We start from the raw sequence: 16,578 nt of genomic DNA, 5'->3' as shown, positions 1-16,578 counted from the left end.
CAACATGATTCGGGAAGGGACAGAAAGAGAGGGAAAGAGAGAGAGAATCCCAAGCAGGCTCTGAACTGTCAGCACAGAGCCCGATGCAGGGCTCAATCTCAGGAACTGTGAGATCATGACCTGAGCCAAAATCAAGAGTCAGATGCTTAACTGACTGAGCCACCCAGGCGCCATGAGATATTTTACCTTTTTTTTTTTTTTTAACTGTTTATTTCTTTTTGAGAGAGAGAGGGAGACAGAGCGCAAGTGGGGGACGGGCAGGGAGAGAGACACACAAACAGAATCTGAAGCAGGCTCCAGGCTCTGAGCTGTCAGCACAGAGCCCTATGAGGGGCTCGGACTCACAAACCACAAGATCATGACCCGAGCAGGAGTTGGGAGATTTAACGGACTGAGCCAGGTGCCCCGAGATATTTTACTTTAAATTATTCTTACCCTTTCCTTCTTTGTAGAATACTCTGGAGTTTCTTCATCCTGATATCTTTTTTTCTTTATTGCTGGGATTTCTTACATTCCATTTCCTATGCTGCGTATTTAAAGGTGGCTAAAATAACAAAACAGCCAACGATATATTCTGTTTTATTTCCCTTTCTCTTCTTCCTTCCTTCTCCTGTTTCTGTTTGCTGCTAGCTGGCTATTCACCACTCTCATCAGCCTGCTGTCTCCTTGTCATTCATTTTCCTCCACCAGCTTCCCAGGTTGTCCTCAATGCCACATTCCCATGGTTGAACTGGGAAAATACGAATTACTTGATTTACTGTATAACCATCCCTGCTGCGTACTGCTTTGCTAACTTTGTTAGTTCTCTGGTCCATACACACCCAATGCTCCCTGCTTATAAGGGAAGCCAATTACAGAGTGCTGATGCCACTAATTACAACCCCATATGTCCCATGGCCTCTGCTCACCATGCCCCCCTCTCTGGCCAGCCCACATTCTACCCTACCTCCACCGCTTGTCCACTTCTGTCTTCTTTTCTGAAACTGCCAACACCTCAAAGCATTTACGCATAGTAAGTGGACACAGAGAAGTACTTCCAAACAAATTTGAAACCTATTTCTCCTAACCTGTATTTGAACATAATGGAATCTGCTCAGAGCTTCCATTTGCCCTCAAGGAGTTTTACAAAGTGCATTTGTATTTGCTGTTTATTTTAGAGGTGTTTGCTTTTTTATCAATCTGTTCCTCCTATCTTCCCCAACTCATGAAAATAACCTCCTTCCCCTTTCCTCACTTCCTCCCACCCCACCTGCAATCCTAGACTCATTGGTATACATCCGAAGCTCTTTCAAGGGTGGGAATTAAGAACAGCTCAAAAACTAATCCTTGACCTTCAACAGACACCAGAACCTTTCACTATCTTAACTGACCCTGTAGAATTGTTCCCCAAATTCTGGCTAGTTTAAAGCAATTTTAGCCACTTTTTTTTTTTTTTTTTACATTTTTGCATAGTAAGAGTATTTAAAAATAAATTAATACTTACTATCATCATCCTTCCAGGAAGAAAAGGCATTTTAACACAGGTAAAGGGGCACATAATCACTTGAAATCTCTTACCAATTCTTAAAATGAAGTCAGTGTAGCTTCGGAAATATGACACCTTGTCCTTATCTTTCTTTGTTAAGACTACCACTAGGGAAGGAGTTCTGGCTGAACCATCTAGGCAGCTAAACAATTTTATTATTCATTCATTCATTCATTTCATTCATTCTTTCAGTCACAAACATCTGCTATGTGGTGTGAAGTCGAGTTTCTTAGCTCATAATTCATTCAGCAAATTTTTCTGAGTACCTACTATGCTACATTCTAGAAATGGGGACAAAAAGTTATCTTTATTCTCAAAGCATTCATAGTCCAACTAGACAAAAACAAAAAAAATAGAGAGGGTCTCAACTTAGGGCCCACGCATCGTGTCTACACTTCATAGGCCTTTGGAACACTTTAATTTGGTATGTGTGTGCAAATTTGACATTTGTATGATTGGTTTATGTCTAGCCCTGCATTAGACTGTTGGCTCCTTGAGGACTAGGACCAGATCCATTTTTGCTCACTGCTGTCTGTCTAGCACTTACTGGACACTGTTGAGTGAACAAACTAATAAATGTTAGTGTCATGAATCTGACATTATCTTTAGGATCAAGTCCAAATTCTTTACCAGGGCACCTTAATGCTTCCACAACCTACTTTTTCATCAAAGCCCACAAGTCCCTTCTCATTTTATCATCTGGCCTATCTGGGTAGTTCTCCATTTCCTAAACAAGCCTAAGGATAAGTTTGGCTCACAATGCTTTCCTCCTGTGGAACATGTCCCATCTCAGATCCTACCACCCCCTCCCTTCATTGCTAATTGACTTCTTTCCCATCCTTTAAAGCCTCAACTCAAATCCCATTTCCTCTTTGAGGCATGTGTTTGGGTTCCTGGGGAAGGAGACTCTGAGAAGAAGAGGGGGAGATTATTACGGGGTGCTGTTAAGATTAGCGCCTGTGGAATAGATGATAAGGAAGCAGACTGGGCAAAGGAGAGTTGGGCTGCAATGAAATTTCAACAAAGACCACAGTCAACCCAAGGAGCTCTGAAGATGAGGTGGCCTTTCATTGGAGTGAGAAATGGGGCTTTTAAATTCCTGCATCAGCCAGTCACTGGATGCAGACAACCTCTGGAAAGGGGTGTGGGCTTGGGTGAGAAGACCCAACAGCATTCTCAGCAGCTAGGGAAATAAATCCTTCCATCTTTCATGGGGCGTGTGGGCACAGCACATAGCATTCACCACACTGATTTTCTCAAGTTTTAGCACTCATCAAAATCACCCAGAGGGCTTGTTAAAACACAGATGATTTGGCCCCAATCCTAGAGCAAAACCTAAATCAAAAGATCTACTAAATCAAAAGATGTAGAATTTGTATTCTAGAAGTTTCCAGGTGGTGCTGATGTCGCTGAGCTGCAGACCACAATTTGAGGACCACTATACAACACACTTTAACCACATAATGCCCAGAAATGTAATTTCTGACCATTCATATTGCTCTTACCACTTGCTGCCTTGTGCTATGTAAGTTGTGTGTGTCATATTTTTCTGAGTCTCATCCTCCTGAGAATGCAAAGCTTACAGGTCATGTTATGGTATATGTTTGTTACAGACTGAATATTTGTATCCTCTCAGAATGCATACATCAAAGCCTTAACCCCCAATGTGATGATATTACCTCCTTTGGGAGGGGCAGGGCCCTCATGATGGGATTCGTTCCCTTACAAGAAGAGGAAGAGACACCTATGTCTATCGGTGTCTCTCTGTCTTTTTCTTCACAAGCACACCAAGGAAAGACAATGTGGACACACAGGCAGAAGACAGCTGTCGATAAGCCAGGGAGACAGCCTCACCAGACACTGAACCAGCCAGCTCCTTGATCTCAGACTCTTGAGACTCCAGACTTCAGGAAATAAATATCTGTCGTGTAAGCCATCCAGTCTGTGGCATATTGTCATAGCAGCCCAATCCAAGTAAGACAATGTTCTTCCTGAAAGTACATGGAAAGCCACTAGTGAAGTTGAAGCATAATGGGGACGTGATCACATTTATATTTCTAAAAGAAATGGCAATAGTGGGGACAGCTGACTTGAAATGAAGGGCAAATGGTTTGTCAGAGAGGATCCAGGGACACCAATTAGGAGATTGTACATAACAGTCCAAGAGAAACATGCAGCTTGGACTACTGATGGTAGTCAAGACTGGAAGATGTATGTCAGAGGCAGTAGTGACAAGCCGTGCAGATGGACTAGATGCGGGAGATGAGAGAGACGGAGAGGTCAAGAATGACACTGCAATTTCTGGCTTATGCACCTGGATGTACCGAGGAGCATTTCCTGAACGCTGTGAGGGAATCAGCTTATAAGACCAAAGGGTCTCAGCTACCTGATTTTTCCGCATTAATATTCCCAGTGTAAGGAGATGTACGTGATGTAGCGTTTGTCTTCAGGAATGCTTCTTTGCATATTTGACCATCAAAAACAGGTTTAAAGTCTCATAAGAGAACATCTTGTTCTAAACTGGCTGTACCCAAAAAAAGTGACAAAGAACATCACATTGGGCTGGCATTATTGCCAGAAAGCATCAGCATCTGGCCAAATTTGTTCTCCCATCTCAGATACAAGCTCTGGGCAGTCTGATGACAGGAGAAACAGGAGAACAATAGGAAGGGTGACATGGAGCAGAATATGAACAGTGTAGACAATGGATTCAGTTCAAGCAAACCTCCCACCGTGAAGCAGAGGTGCTTAGAATAATGATACATTTGGGAGACCAAGGGCATTTTAGTCTTTCAAAAGGAATGGTTTTTCCCCATTTAGATCAGTTTTTATTATTTTTTCCATTTAACACAGTTTGTATTACTATTGTTATTTTTATAGAGTATATCTTTAAATGGTTTTAATATTCAATATTTTAATGTTTAATATCTTGTGGCATACATTTTAACATGACAAAGTGGTAGAAAATAAGTGTGTTTTTAGGGTTCATTTCAAAAACAAAGGCAACGTTCTGCAGTACTTTTTAAATCTAGGCTTTTATCCCCCTTTCTGTTTCTTTTTTCCACTGAGATACAATTGAAGTATAACATTGTGTAAGTTCAAGGTGTACAACTGTGTTAATTTGAAATATGTTTGTAACATGTTATATATATTTCAGTATGATGACCACCCTAGTGTTACCTAACACCTCCATCAAGTCACATGATTACCACTTCCTTTTTGTAGTGAGAACATTTAAGATCTAGTCTCTTAGCAACTTTGAAGTATGCAGTACAGTATTGTTGACTATAACCACAATGTTGTGCATTAGATCCCCAAAACTTCTTTTAACCCTACACTTTAACCGGTAAGTTTTAGCTATGAACAAATATATAGCTTTCCTTTTTTTCTATTAAGATACCAGATAAAAATAAGAACCTAAATTTCAAAAAATCAGAAGACTTATAAGGCTACAAAGCAAGGGGGATTTTTTAGAACCTGTTGTTTAAAATAATTTAAGATACAACAAGCATTCCGTAAACATTCGTTACTGGGCAGGGATCAAATGGATTCGCCAACAATATTTTCCCTTTGAAAGGACTCTATTTCTTGGGGTGTCTGGGTGGCTCAGTCAGTTAGGCGTCTGACTTCGGCTTAGGTCATGATCTCATGGTCTGTGAGTTCAAGCCCCACGTCGGGCCCTGTGTTTACAGCTCAGAGCCTGGAGCCTGCTTCAGATTCTGTGTCTTCCTCTCTCTCTCTCCCTCCCCTGCTGGCACTCATCTCTCTCTCTGAAAAAAAATAAATAAACATTAAAAAAAAATTAAAAAAAAAATAGGACTATTTCTTTACCAATACACCTATTGTGTACTTGGTATTTATTTACCCCTATGTTTGTGGTTAGATAGGCACGCGGTCCACCTCCCCAACAACCGCCACAACACATGAAGGGTGATGACAAATGCTATTCATACTTTTTCTTTTAACTGAGAAGAGATTCGGTTGGAATTCTCCAACTGCAGTTTCAGCTTATTCATTTATAAATAGTGCCACTCTGAGGACGCATAAGGGAATAAGTAATAATTTATTTTCTACCACAAAGCCAACTTGGCTGAGTGTTGCAGACATTCTGGGACCTAACAGTTCCAAGTGCCAAGTTTATATTGCAAAATCCATAGGTCCCCACAAAGAAAGCACATGCCACCACCATTGAGAAGTTGCTACCAGGTCGACCTTAGGTCCTCACTTCCCACACATGTCAAAACCTCAGCTTTTAGCCAACATTTCTGGAGCATACCAACATATCTGCTATTGTTTAAGGGCTCCCATACTATGGTAAGCTTTCTGTTGTGTTTTTGTTTTGTTTTGTTTTGTTCAAAGATTTTATTAAGTAATCTCTACACCCAACGAACATGGGCTCAAACTTACAACCCTGAGATCAAGGGTTGCAGACTACCGACTGAGCCAGCCAGGCACCCCGCTGTTGGTGTTTTTTTAAAGCTACTATAAAGCGAAAGCTACTCCCTAGGTTTACGTGGGTGGTTTCATCTTTGTTTTACTTCACCCAGAAAACCCCATCATGGACTTCCAGAGTGGAATGTTCCTCCAACCATGTGAAATGAGATGTCTACAACAGATCTATGTGAAGGGAGGTGTGTACAGATTTTTCCATCTTACCCTCTTCCCAACTGGTTTCCTGTCATCTGGTTTCCTGTCTTCTGGTTTCCAGAAGAGTCAAGAAATAGTGCCTAAAGCAGAAGCAGCATCCATCAATGTTTCAGCAACAGGGCCATCCAGATGGACACCCCAGTGACTTCCGGGAGCAACTGTCCTAATGTAAAGCCTCCAGGCAAAATTTTCATGACAACCCTCCTCTCCTTTCCCCTACAGAATAGCTCCAGTAATTGAAACCCTCATTATACAGAGAACGCAACTGCACCTTCTAAGGGGTAAAAGGCTCAGGGGGTGAGAATGGGGACTTGGGAATGTATCTAATCCCAGGACACACTTCAGTCCTAGTCTTCCTGGGAAAGGAGTCGTAAAAGTGTATTTTTTACAATCTCCCCAGGGTACTTCTATCACAATAATCCAGGTGAGACAGGGACCAGCTCTGAGGACATCAGATAGAGGAGGGTGACGGGTGAGAGGAGGCTGGAGAGATTAGATAACATGTAAGATTCCTGACCTTCAGACTGTGATTTTTTTTACTTTTTCAGAAGCACGTGAGGTCAGATGCATCCCCCACCAAGCCATACTTAGGAAAAGTCAGAATTATTAACTCAGCGAGGGGTTCCAGATCACCAAACCACAAAGAGAAAAATAACATGGTAATTAGAAGCAGTTAAGAGGTCACTGTGGGGTATGGGCAGGGGTGGAGAGTGGAAGCAATTTACTTGTGAAAACTGATTTCATTAACAGTGAGTCACTTTTTGCAGACCAGAGTCATTTGCAACCAAGATTGGGCCGATTAGCATGCCCTAGAGTTGTATATCAGCAACAACCAGGAATGCTCTAGTGCTGAGGCCAGATGAAGACCTCAGTTTGATTTCATTCATCTCCCCTGACAACTATTCCTGAATCCTATAGATGAATTTGCCTGATGCTGAGCTATTGTTTTCAGATTCATTTTAATAAAAAAAAAAAAAAAAAACATCGAAAAGCTGCAGATTCACGGCACGTGGGATTATAAATTGGTTCAGACTTTTTGAAAAGCTGTCAATCTATATCCATCACAACTTAAAATAACCATGTGCTTGGATACAGGATTTAGACTCCCAGGAATTTATCCTACAGAAATATCTGCACAAATTGGCAAAGATATATGTAACTACAAATAGGTTTATTGAAACATTTTTAAATAAAAAACTGAAAATAACCTAAATATTCATCAGTAGTGAAATGTTTAAATATATTAATTTAATTAATTCAGCTATTTTAAAAAGGGCTAGACCTATATAGTACTTTCCTGAGATGTACAAAATATATTAAATGAGTAACATTTATAGAATGATTCCACTTTTTATTTTATTTAAAACATTTTTAAAGTTTATTCATTTATTTTGAGAGAGAGAGAGAGAGAGAGAAAGAGAGAAAGCACTAGTGGGGCAGGGGCAGAGAGAGGGAGAGAGAGAGATTTCCAAGCAGACTCCTTGCTGTCAGTGCAGAGCCTGACGTGAGGCTTGAACTCACAAACCATGAGATCATAACCTGAGCCGAAACCAAGAGTCAGACGCTTAACCAACTGAGCCACCCAGGTGGCTGATTCCATTTTTTTTAATTATTATTATTTTTTTTTTTATGAGAGAGAGAGAGCGTGAGCAGGCGAGGGGTAGAGAGAGGGGGGCAGAGGATCCCAAGCAGGCTCTGCACTGATAACAGTGAGCCCGATGTGGGGCCTGAACTCACAAACCATGAGATCATAACCTGAGCCGAAGTTGGACTCTCAACCAACTGAGCCACTCAGGTGCTCCAATACGATTCCATTTTTTAATAAGAACCAAATATGTTATATACACTGTGCCTGATTTCTGAGTGTGTGTGTTCAATATACATCAAAATATACATGTATGTCTCTAAATGCAAAGAAAAAAGGCCTGGAAAGATACAGTAACTGTCAGTAATAGTTACCTGCTGGCACAGGTTTGGAAGAAGACTGGAACCCACAGGACAAAGGGTTTCTAAGGATACTTCGAGTATTTTTTAGAGTTTCTAGTTTTACCCTACGCATTTTGCTCTTCTTATATTTAAAAATAATAGTAAAGAGTTTTCTAATGAAACTTGATGGATAGCTATTAACAACATAGTTGTTAATAAAGGCATAGGAATTCAGAAAATAATCAGAGCAAAAAGAGATGATTCCAAAGCCTCTCCTCCCTTCTACCGACCACATTCGTCATCTCCAACTCCTCATTAAAAAGCTAGATTGGGGTGCCCAGCTGGCTCACTCAGTAGAGCATGCAACTCTTGATCTGGGGGTTTTAAGTCTGAGCCCCACGTTGTGTGTAGAGATTACTTAAACTAAATAAAATGTTAAAAAAATTTAAGATAAAAAGCTAGAGACTCTAATGGACAAACACTTTAGAACAATTTTTTCCTGTGGAAAAGAAGTTTGCGTCCCCCTTTTTTTTTATCCCCTCTCCCTAGCCTTCCCAAATCTAGAGTACCCCTAACTAAAAGGTTCTCCCACTCAAGAGATGATTTGTACAAAAATAGTAAAACCACAAACTATCTGGCCACTAGAGGGGGAACATTACATATAAAACCATCCTAAGTTGCCACTTCACATAAAAAAAAAAAAACAAACGTTCCCACAGATGGAGGTCCAAGGGCCAGCTCCAAAAGAGGTTGTTCAAAGCTAACAGACCACAAGCAATAATCCATGTGATTCAGCCTTTGGCTTGCCTAATATGTCCCGAAGCAAAAGGTTTTATTAATAAATAAAAAAGTACACATGTGAATGTGGTTCACATATTAGCGAGGTTTTTTTTCCTTTACCCACAGAACTGAGTATTTACAAATGTTCTGGAATGGAGGCAAACGTTGAGTTGGAAACTGCACTGAAAATTCGTCCAGTTTTTAGCCCAGCAGCACAGTTCAGAAAGAGTGAGAAACTTTAGCCTAGATTCTCAAGGACCAGGGGGATTTCATCTTATCAGGAAGTCCTCTCTGGCTTTTTCACAGTGCTATTTAACAAGCCTGGTGCAGGACACTTTTCTCAGCGGTCTTTATCAGCTGTATTCTTTTCATGGATTTGAGCTTGGTACAAATGAGCTGATAATGCACCTTGTGATCATTATTTCCAGATGATCAGTGTTTCCCATATACCCAAGCCTTCTCCCAACCCCCACCAAAAATCCCCTTCTTTATGGATGCATAATCGATTTTATAAAAAGAAGTGATGCATTTGGGGGTTGGGGGGAGGGGAGGGGATGTGATGAAAACATGCCTTTTGAAAACATGTAGCCTTAACCTTTGGCATCTCACTACCATATGGAGAATAACTACTGCATCAATCCTCAAAGTTGGGATGGACGTAAAGCAGGTCAAAGGTTTAGATGCAGATAACACTATTCTATTTTAAACCTTCCTGACTCCAATTCCACCTTTTCTAAAAGTACTTTCACTTCATTTTCAAAATCAGAAAAACAAATAGGTTTAGTAACTTGCCCAAAGTCACAATACTAGCAAGTGGTAGGACAAGAATTCAAGGCTAGACAGTCTGGCTCCAGAGTCCATGTCCTTAACCACTAACCCATTTCAATTTCTTGCTCTTTGCCTTTTTCCACCTCGGGGCTACTTCCTGCCCCATTATTCTCCCCTCTTCACTCCACCTCTCCCCACGCCAAACTCATGATTGAACCATGGGTTTAATGGTACAGTGGGGAGAACAGAAGTCTCAAAAATGGTATGAGTTGCTGCTTCTGCCTGATTCGGCTGTGTCGCCTGAGTACCTTGGAAATACTGTGAGTCCTACTTTCCTAAGTGCACATCGGAAATGCTAACCAAAAATAACTGGTTCCTCCCAAGATTGCCTGCAGATTAAATTAGATCAGAAAGCACCCAGCGCAGTGCCCGACTAAGAGGTGCTGAAAATTGTTGGCTGGAAGGCACACCGGCAAAGAAAAGAGGCAGAACAATCACAATTTATGGCAAAATGAAGACAAAATCCGCCAGGAGAAAGAGTTGCTTCATGGAAGCAAAACTATGATCTTTCCCACTAGCTTTATAACACAACCACCATCTGAGGAGGCAGACGTGGGTGACATGCAGGGTCCCACCATAAGGTCACCTTGGGCAGAGGCTGCAGCAGTGGGGGGGGGGGGGGAGCTGCATGTACCTACACTTGTGAGTCTCTTTTGGGGAGTTCTGTATCAAAGTGATTCCAAGTACAGGACTGTTCACACACAGAACAGTCTTTCGGAGGACCTGGTCCCTGTCACCTCTGCGTTTACTAGATCTCCCCAAACGAACAGGAGTGGTCCTTAACAGTTAATTTTACTTTCTCTTATGGTCACTTAACCTCAGTTCCTCTTGACTGTTTTCGAAAGAAATGGAGAAGAACTCGTCATTATTCCCAAAACGAATTCAGACACCAGCAGACCTTGCTTTTCTCCTAGATCCAGAGTTCCCCAATGTTTTTCTCTCAGGACCCTTTTACATGCCCACAAGTTACTGAAGACTCCAAAGAGGAGCTTTTGTAATTGAGTTAAATCTAGAGACATTTAGCATATTAAAAAAATTTTTTTAATTTTTTTAATGTTTATTTTTGAAAGAGAGAAAGCACATGAGCAGAGGAGGGGCAGAGAAAGAGACAGAGACAGAGACTGTGAAGCAGACTCCAGACTGTCGGTGCAAAGCCCGATGGGGGGCTTGAACCCACAAACCGTGAGATCATGACCTGAGCCTAAGTCAGATGCTCAACTGACTGAGCCACCCAGGTGCCCCAAGACTAGGACATTTTTAAAACATAAAAATATACAAGCTTATATTTTATGTAGTCTCTGGAAAATCCCACCACACAGTCAATGAAATAATGAGAATAAAAAAGGCAAATAACATCTTAGTAGTATTATGAGAATAGTTTCAACTCAACCCCCTGCGAAGGAGTTAGATAGAGATCTCCAGGGGTCCACAGACCCCATTTGGAGAACTGCCCACTACACTAATCCCTAGGAGTGCTGTCTGCCAAACCATCGACTATTCTCCTTTGGACATCATATTGATTTTTATTTTTAATTTATGTGCTTATTTATTTACTTTTGAGAGAGAGACAGAGAGTGTGAGTGGGGGAGGGGCAGAGAGAGAGAGAGAGGGAGAGAAAATCTCAAGCAGGCTCCAACCTACCAGCATAGAGCCCTACACGGGGCTCGACCCCACCAACCCAGAGATCATGACCTGAGCTGAAATCAAGAGCCAGATGCTCAACCGACTGAGCCACCCATGCACCCCTGATTTTGAAATCTAGTAATTTATGAAGTCAGAATCTAGATCCTGGACCAAAAATTTCAAAGAAGGATTAAATGAGAAAGAAGAATTTCAATGATTAAGCAGAATTTCCTAAACAACTATTATCTGAAAAGCAAATTGTTTTCTCTAGCATCAAAGACACCACAGAAAATGTTAACAGGCTGATCAACATATTGCAGGCCAACTACCCTCCTTTTTCTGTTGTCCTTTTAATTTTTGTTAAGAATAATTATCTCTATGATATCCAAGAATGATACTTTCATTGGTATTAAACATGGCAGAGGTTCTTTTCTTTGTGAGGGTAGATTCAAGAGGAAAAGCTTAATAATTATATAATATATGTAGCGATAACCAGATCTCCTTTCATGAGAACTTTATGGGACCATGTAGTATCAGGATATTTTCAAATTCAAGCATTAACAGAGATTTGGGGATCAATCATGTGGGCTTATTTTTTTAATGTTTGAGACAGAGGTCAATTTCATGCTTTTATATTCAGCTTCTTAACTCTTTCTTACTTCTTGTCGATTAAACTCTCCGTTCTATAGCTGTCACCCCTGGCTGACCAGAACCATCCAGTAGTACCTTCTTGGTCCTCCACCTTTAATAATCATATCGATAATAGGAACAAGAGCCTAGTAAACACTTAACCCAGTACTTTATTTTTGCTTTACTCCATTTCATTCCACAACCCTAACAGGTAGGTACCCTTATTATCCACATTTTACCTGAGAGGACACTACTTGCCTATAGGTACCACACAGTTAAGTATCTGGTTGGCTAATTCCAGACAATCTTATTCCAACGTTCTCTTCACGTGATGCTAAACTGCCTTTTAAAGACAGTCACTGAAGAGATTAAAGGGACAGCTTTCCATGTCACTTAAAAGTAAATAAATAAAACCTTATTTGGAGTGTCTGGAGCGGAGAACATTGTGGCCTTCGAAAAATCAGCCACAAAGAGCCTTTCCTCATCAGCACCAAACTAAAAGCAGGTGAACCTTTATCAGCGCCACCTGACAAGGCACAGCTTATCTCTTTTCCTGATAGTTAGCTGGTTTCACTTTCCACCCATTTGTTGATTCAGAGCTCTTAACGTTACTCTGTTGAGGTGCCAAATTGACAGGTTGGAAGAGTTGCTCTGATCAGTCTCCCATTCCCTCAGCAAAGAAAACAGGAGTTTGTCAAACATGGCCCAGACCAGGAGGTGGGAGAGCAATCCTATCTGACCTTCAATTATTCTGAAAAGGAATCGCTTTCTTGCCTGACAACTGTGACTAATTCCAAAGGCCCAACCAGGCTTCTCATAATGATGACTTTGGGGTCAATTACCATCTGGGGGCAGATTAGAATCTGAAGCTGAAACATTCCACCCCTTAGTGCTAATCCCCTGAACTTTCCAATCCTAAATAGGGCAAGTTTCAGAAAAGAGCATTTCTCACTTTATAGCCTACCTGAATATTATCTGTAATGATTTTGCTTAATCAAAAAATTAAACTCCTGCTCTAATGGTCTAAACAGAAGAGTCAGAGGAAGGAAGACATTCTGGCCAGCTGCCAAAGCTCCATCTGAGGCTCTAGGCTCAATAATTTCCATGGTGTTTTAAGCATTTGAAACAACAAAGGCCAGCTTTCACTAAGAGCACAACGGATTCCAGCAAATCTATAAATACAAGGCCTGCTCTTGGGTAGTTTGTATTATAGAGAATTAAGTTTCAATAAATGAAATGAAAACCAAAGTCAGGAAAGTGACGTTTCTGCTATTTTCGGGTAGGAATAAGTGCTAAAGCTAGTAGGAAAGGACTGTCAGGGGCGCTGCTGAGCCTGCCTGTGTCTGTTAAGTGGTTTCAGGTGGGATAAGCTGGGGATGAAGGGCGAGTCTCATAAGGCCTTTCTATGTAACATGTCCTTGGGCTCAAGCCACAGCCCTTTTTCACACTTTTCCAATTGGTATCTGATCAGTATTTTTCAGATAAAAATACATGAGATTTTGTGTTCCATGAAATGAATCAAATTTTCATAATCCAGGTTGAAAAGTGCCCCCCACCTCCCAAGCCAAATCTGGCTACAGAAACAATTTATTAGGTCTTCACAGTGTTTGTTTTTTCATCTGAATTGGTTGCCAACATACTCAAAAAAAGACTTCACATGAAAAGGCAGTTACCCTCAGAAACTGGAAAAATTAAGCAACTCTGGACTCTTATTTCTTTTTTCTTTCTTTTTCTTGTTTATTTTGAGAGAGAGAGAGTCCCAAGCAGGCTATGGGCTGTCAGTGCAGAGCCCAACACAGGGCTCAATCTCATGAGAACTGCCAGATCATGACCTGAGCCAAGATCAAGAGTCGGATGTTTAACCGACTGAGCCACCCAGGCACCCCTGGTCTCGTATTTCTGATACAGCAGCCCCTTTAGAAAGGGCATCACTCATACACAGCCTGCATCTTGCCTGACCCCATTCCCACAAGGGCCCCACTCCGTACCTCCGGTTTTCCTCCTAATATCCAGCCTGTAGATTAATTCCCTTATGAGGAATATTGTTAATGGTAACGTTAATATTTGTTGGAAAGGAGAGGAAGAAATGCATGCAAAATATCATGTTAAAAAAAATAATAAATCCCTTGGGGCCCTTAGGTCATGCATGACCTTGCCATCCATGGGTTTGAGCCCTGTGTGCTGACAGCTCAGAACCTGGAGCCTACTTCAGATTCTGGGTCTCTCTCTCTCTCTCTCTGCCTCTCCCCAGCTTGTGCTCTCAATAATAAATAAATAAGCTTAAAAAAATTAAAAATAAATAAATATCACACCAGTCTCTTATGAACTTCCTGAAGTCTCAGAAGAAAAAACACCATAAGTCACAGTGTTTTTCAAGATATTCTTTTCACTGTCAACTATGCATTTTACCACATGCAGTAATTGTATGTGTAGCTTGAAAACATGATCTATTCTGAAAAGGTGAGGACTAGAATTCTGAGATTCTTGTGGATCAAAGGCCCATTGCCTTATTTTATGTCAAAAGCAGAATTCTTGGTAAAGAAAATCTGTGGGAAAATAGAATTTACCTATACACTAGTTGGGAGCTACTACTTTACCACACCTCAAATCAATACTTACTAAAATAAACAGCACCTTCCATTTCTTCAGTGTCATAGTGACAACAGAGAAGCTTTGTACAAAAGGAAGAAGAAGGGGAGGAGGAGGAGGAGGAGAAGGAGGAGGGGGAGGAAGAGGAGGAGGAGGAGGGGGAGGAAGAAGAGGAGGAGGAGGAGGAGGAAGAAGAGGAGGAGGAGGAGGAGGAAGAAGAGGAGGAGGAGGAGGAGGAGGAGGAGGGAGATAGGAGAGGAAGACGGGTGCCTGGGTGGCTCAGTCAGTTAATCGTCCGGCTCTTGATTTTGGCTCAGGTCATGATCTCACAGTTCGTGAGTTCGAGCCCTAGATTGGGCTCTGTGCTGAGAAGCATGGAGCCTGCTTGGGATTCTCTCTCTCCCTCTCTCTCTCTCTGCCCCTCCCTCCTCACACTCTATCTCAAAAATAAATAAACATTAAAAAAAAGAAGAAGAGAGGAATAAAATGTCTAAACTGATGCACATCAATATTCTATTTTCAGCTGAATGACACAAAGTCTGAGGCATCCATGTAATATGATATTTTCCAAAAGGGAAATTTCACTGGGGCGCCTGGGTGGCTCAGTCGGTTAAGCGTCCGACTTCAGCTCAGGTCATGATCTCACGGTCTGTGAGTTCGAGCCCCACGTCGGGCTCTGTGCTGACAGCTCAGAGCCTGGAGCCTGTTTCAGATTCTGTGTCTCCCTCTCTCTCTGACCCTCCCCCATTCATGCTCTGTCTCTCTCTGTCTCAAAAATAAATAAACATTAAAAAAAAAATTTTAAAAAAAAAAGGGAAATTTCACTCTTGACCACCATCACCTTCATTTTCCATTCCCTCCCCACTTCTAATCATGTTTACAAGGCTTTAAAAAAGAAGATATGACTTACTTCCCACTTGGCTCAGCAGGTATGGCCCTGAAAATAAATTAAGACTGTCCAGGAATGAAGACCAAAGCAGACTGAAGACCAAACCTCAAAGTCCCTCCATCCTTCAATGGGGCAAAAAATAAGAGTTATAAGCACAGACCCAACATAAGAGCTCCTTAAACAAACAAAACCCAGATTTTCAATACTGGTACTAGCACATCAACCAAATAGTCTGTACTGCTACAATAAGTATTTCTTTAATGCAGAATATGTGACCAGTAAAGAGACAATGGAGGACAGGAGAATGCAGAAGTCATGTTGGGGCATATGCAATCTGAAGTATGCCTTGTGATAATCAGGGGTAAACTTTCTTGTAGTTTAACAGAAAACCTCAGCAATATATGGAACTTGCAGAAAAAAAGAAATTAAAAATCTCATGAAGTGCAAGCAGTAGTTCATTTAGCGGCTTCAAGAACTGCTGTGCCTTCCACCACTTAATTAAGCTTTCTGAAAAGCTGAGGGTGCAGAGAAAGATGTTACGAAGACAATGCCCATACCCCTTAAAAAATGAGTGATCAAGAAGTGTACACCCCAATATTTTGAGTTTTGAACTGGTCTCTGTTAAAAGCAAATGCCTTGGGGCTCCTGGGTGGCTCAGTAGTTAAGCATCCCACTCTTTCTCTCTCTCTTTTTATTTTTTTAATGTTTATTTATTTTAATAGAGAAAGAGAGCATGAGCACCTGTGAGTTGGGGAGGGACAGAGAGAGAGGGAGAGAGAGAATCCCAAAGAGGCTCTGAGCTGTCAGCATAGAGCCCAATGCAGGACTTCATCTCACGAACCATGAAATTATGACTGAACCAAAATCAAGAATCAGACGTTTAACCAAATGAGGCACCCAGTTGCCCCAAGCATCCAACTCTTGATTTCGGCTCAGGTCATGATCTCATGGTTTGTGGGATGGAGTCCTGCGTTGAGCTGTGCACTGACAGAGCAGAGCCTGCTTGGGATTCTCTCTCTCTCCCTCTCTCTCTCTGCCCCACTCTAGCTCACATGCACTCACGCTTGTACTCACTGTCTCAAAATAAATAATAAAATAAACATTAAAAAAAAAAGCAAATGTCTTTCAGAACTTACATCCT

This window comes from Neofelis nebulosa, chromosome 4 (assembly GCF_028018385.1).
Source record: "Neofelis nebulosa isolate mNeoNeb1 chromosome 4, mNeoNeb1.pri, whole genome shotgun sequence".
Classification (NCBI taxonomy): domain Eukaryota; kingdom Metazoa; phylum Chordata; class Mammalia; order Carnivora; family Felidae; genus Neofelis; species Neofelis nebulosa.
Note: the sequence above shows the minus strand (reverse complement) of the source record.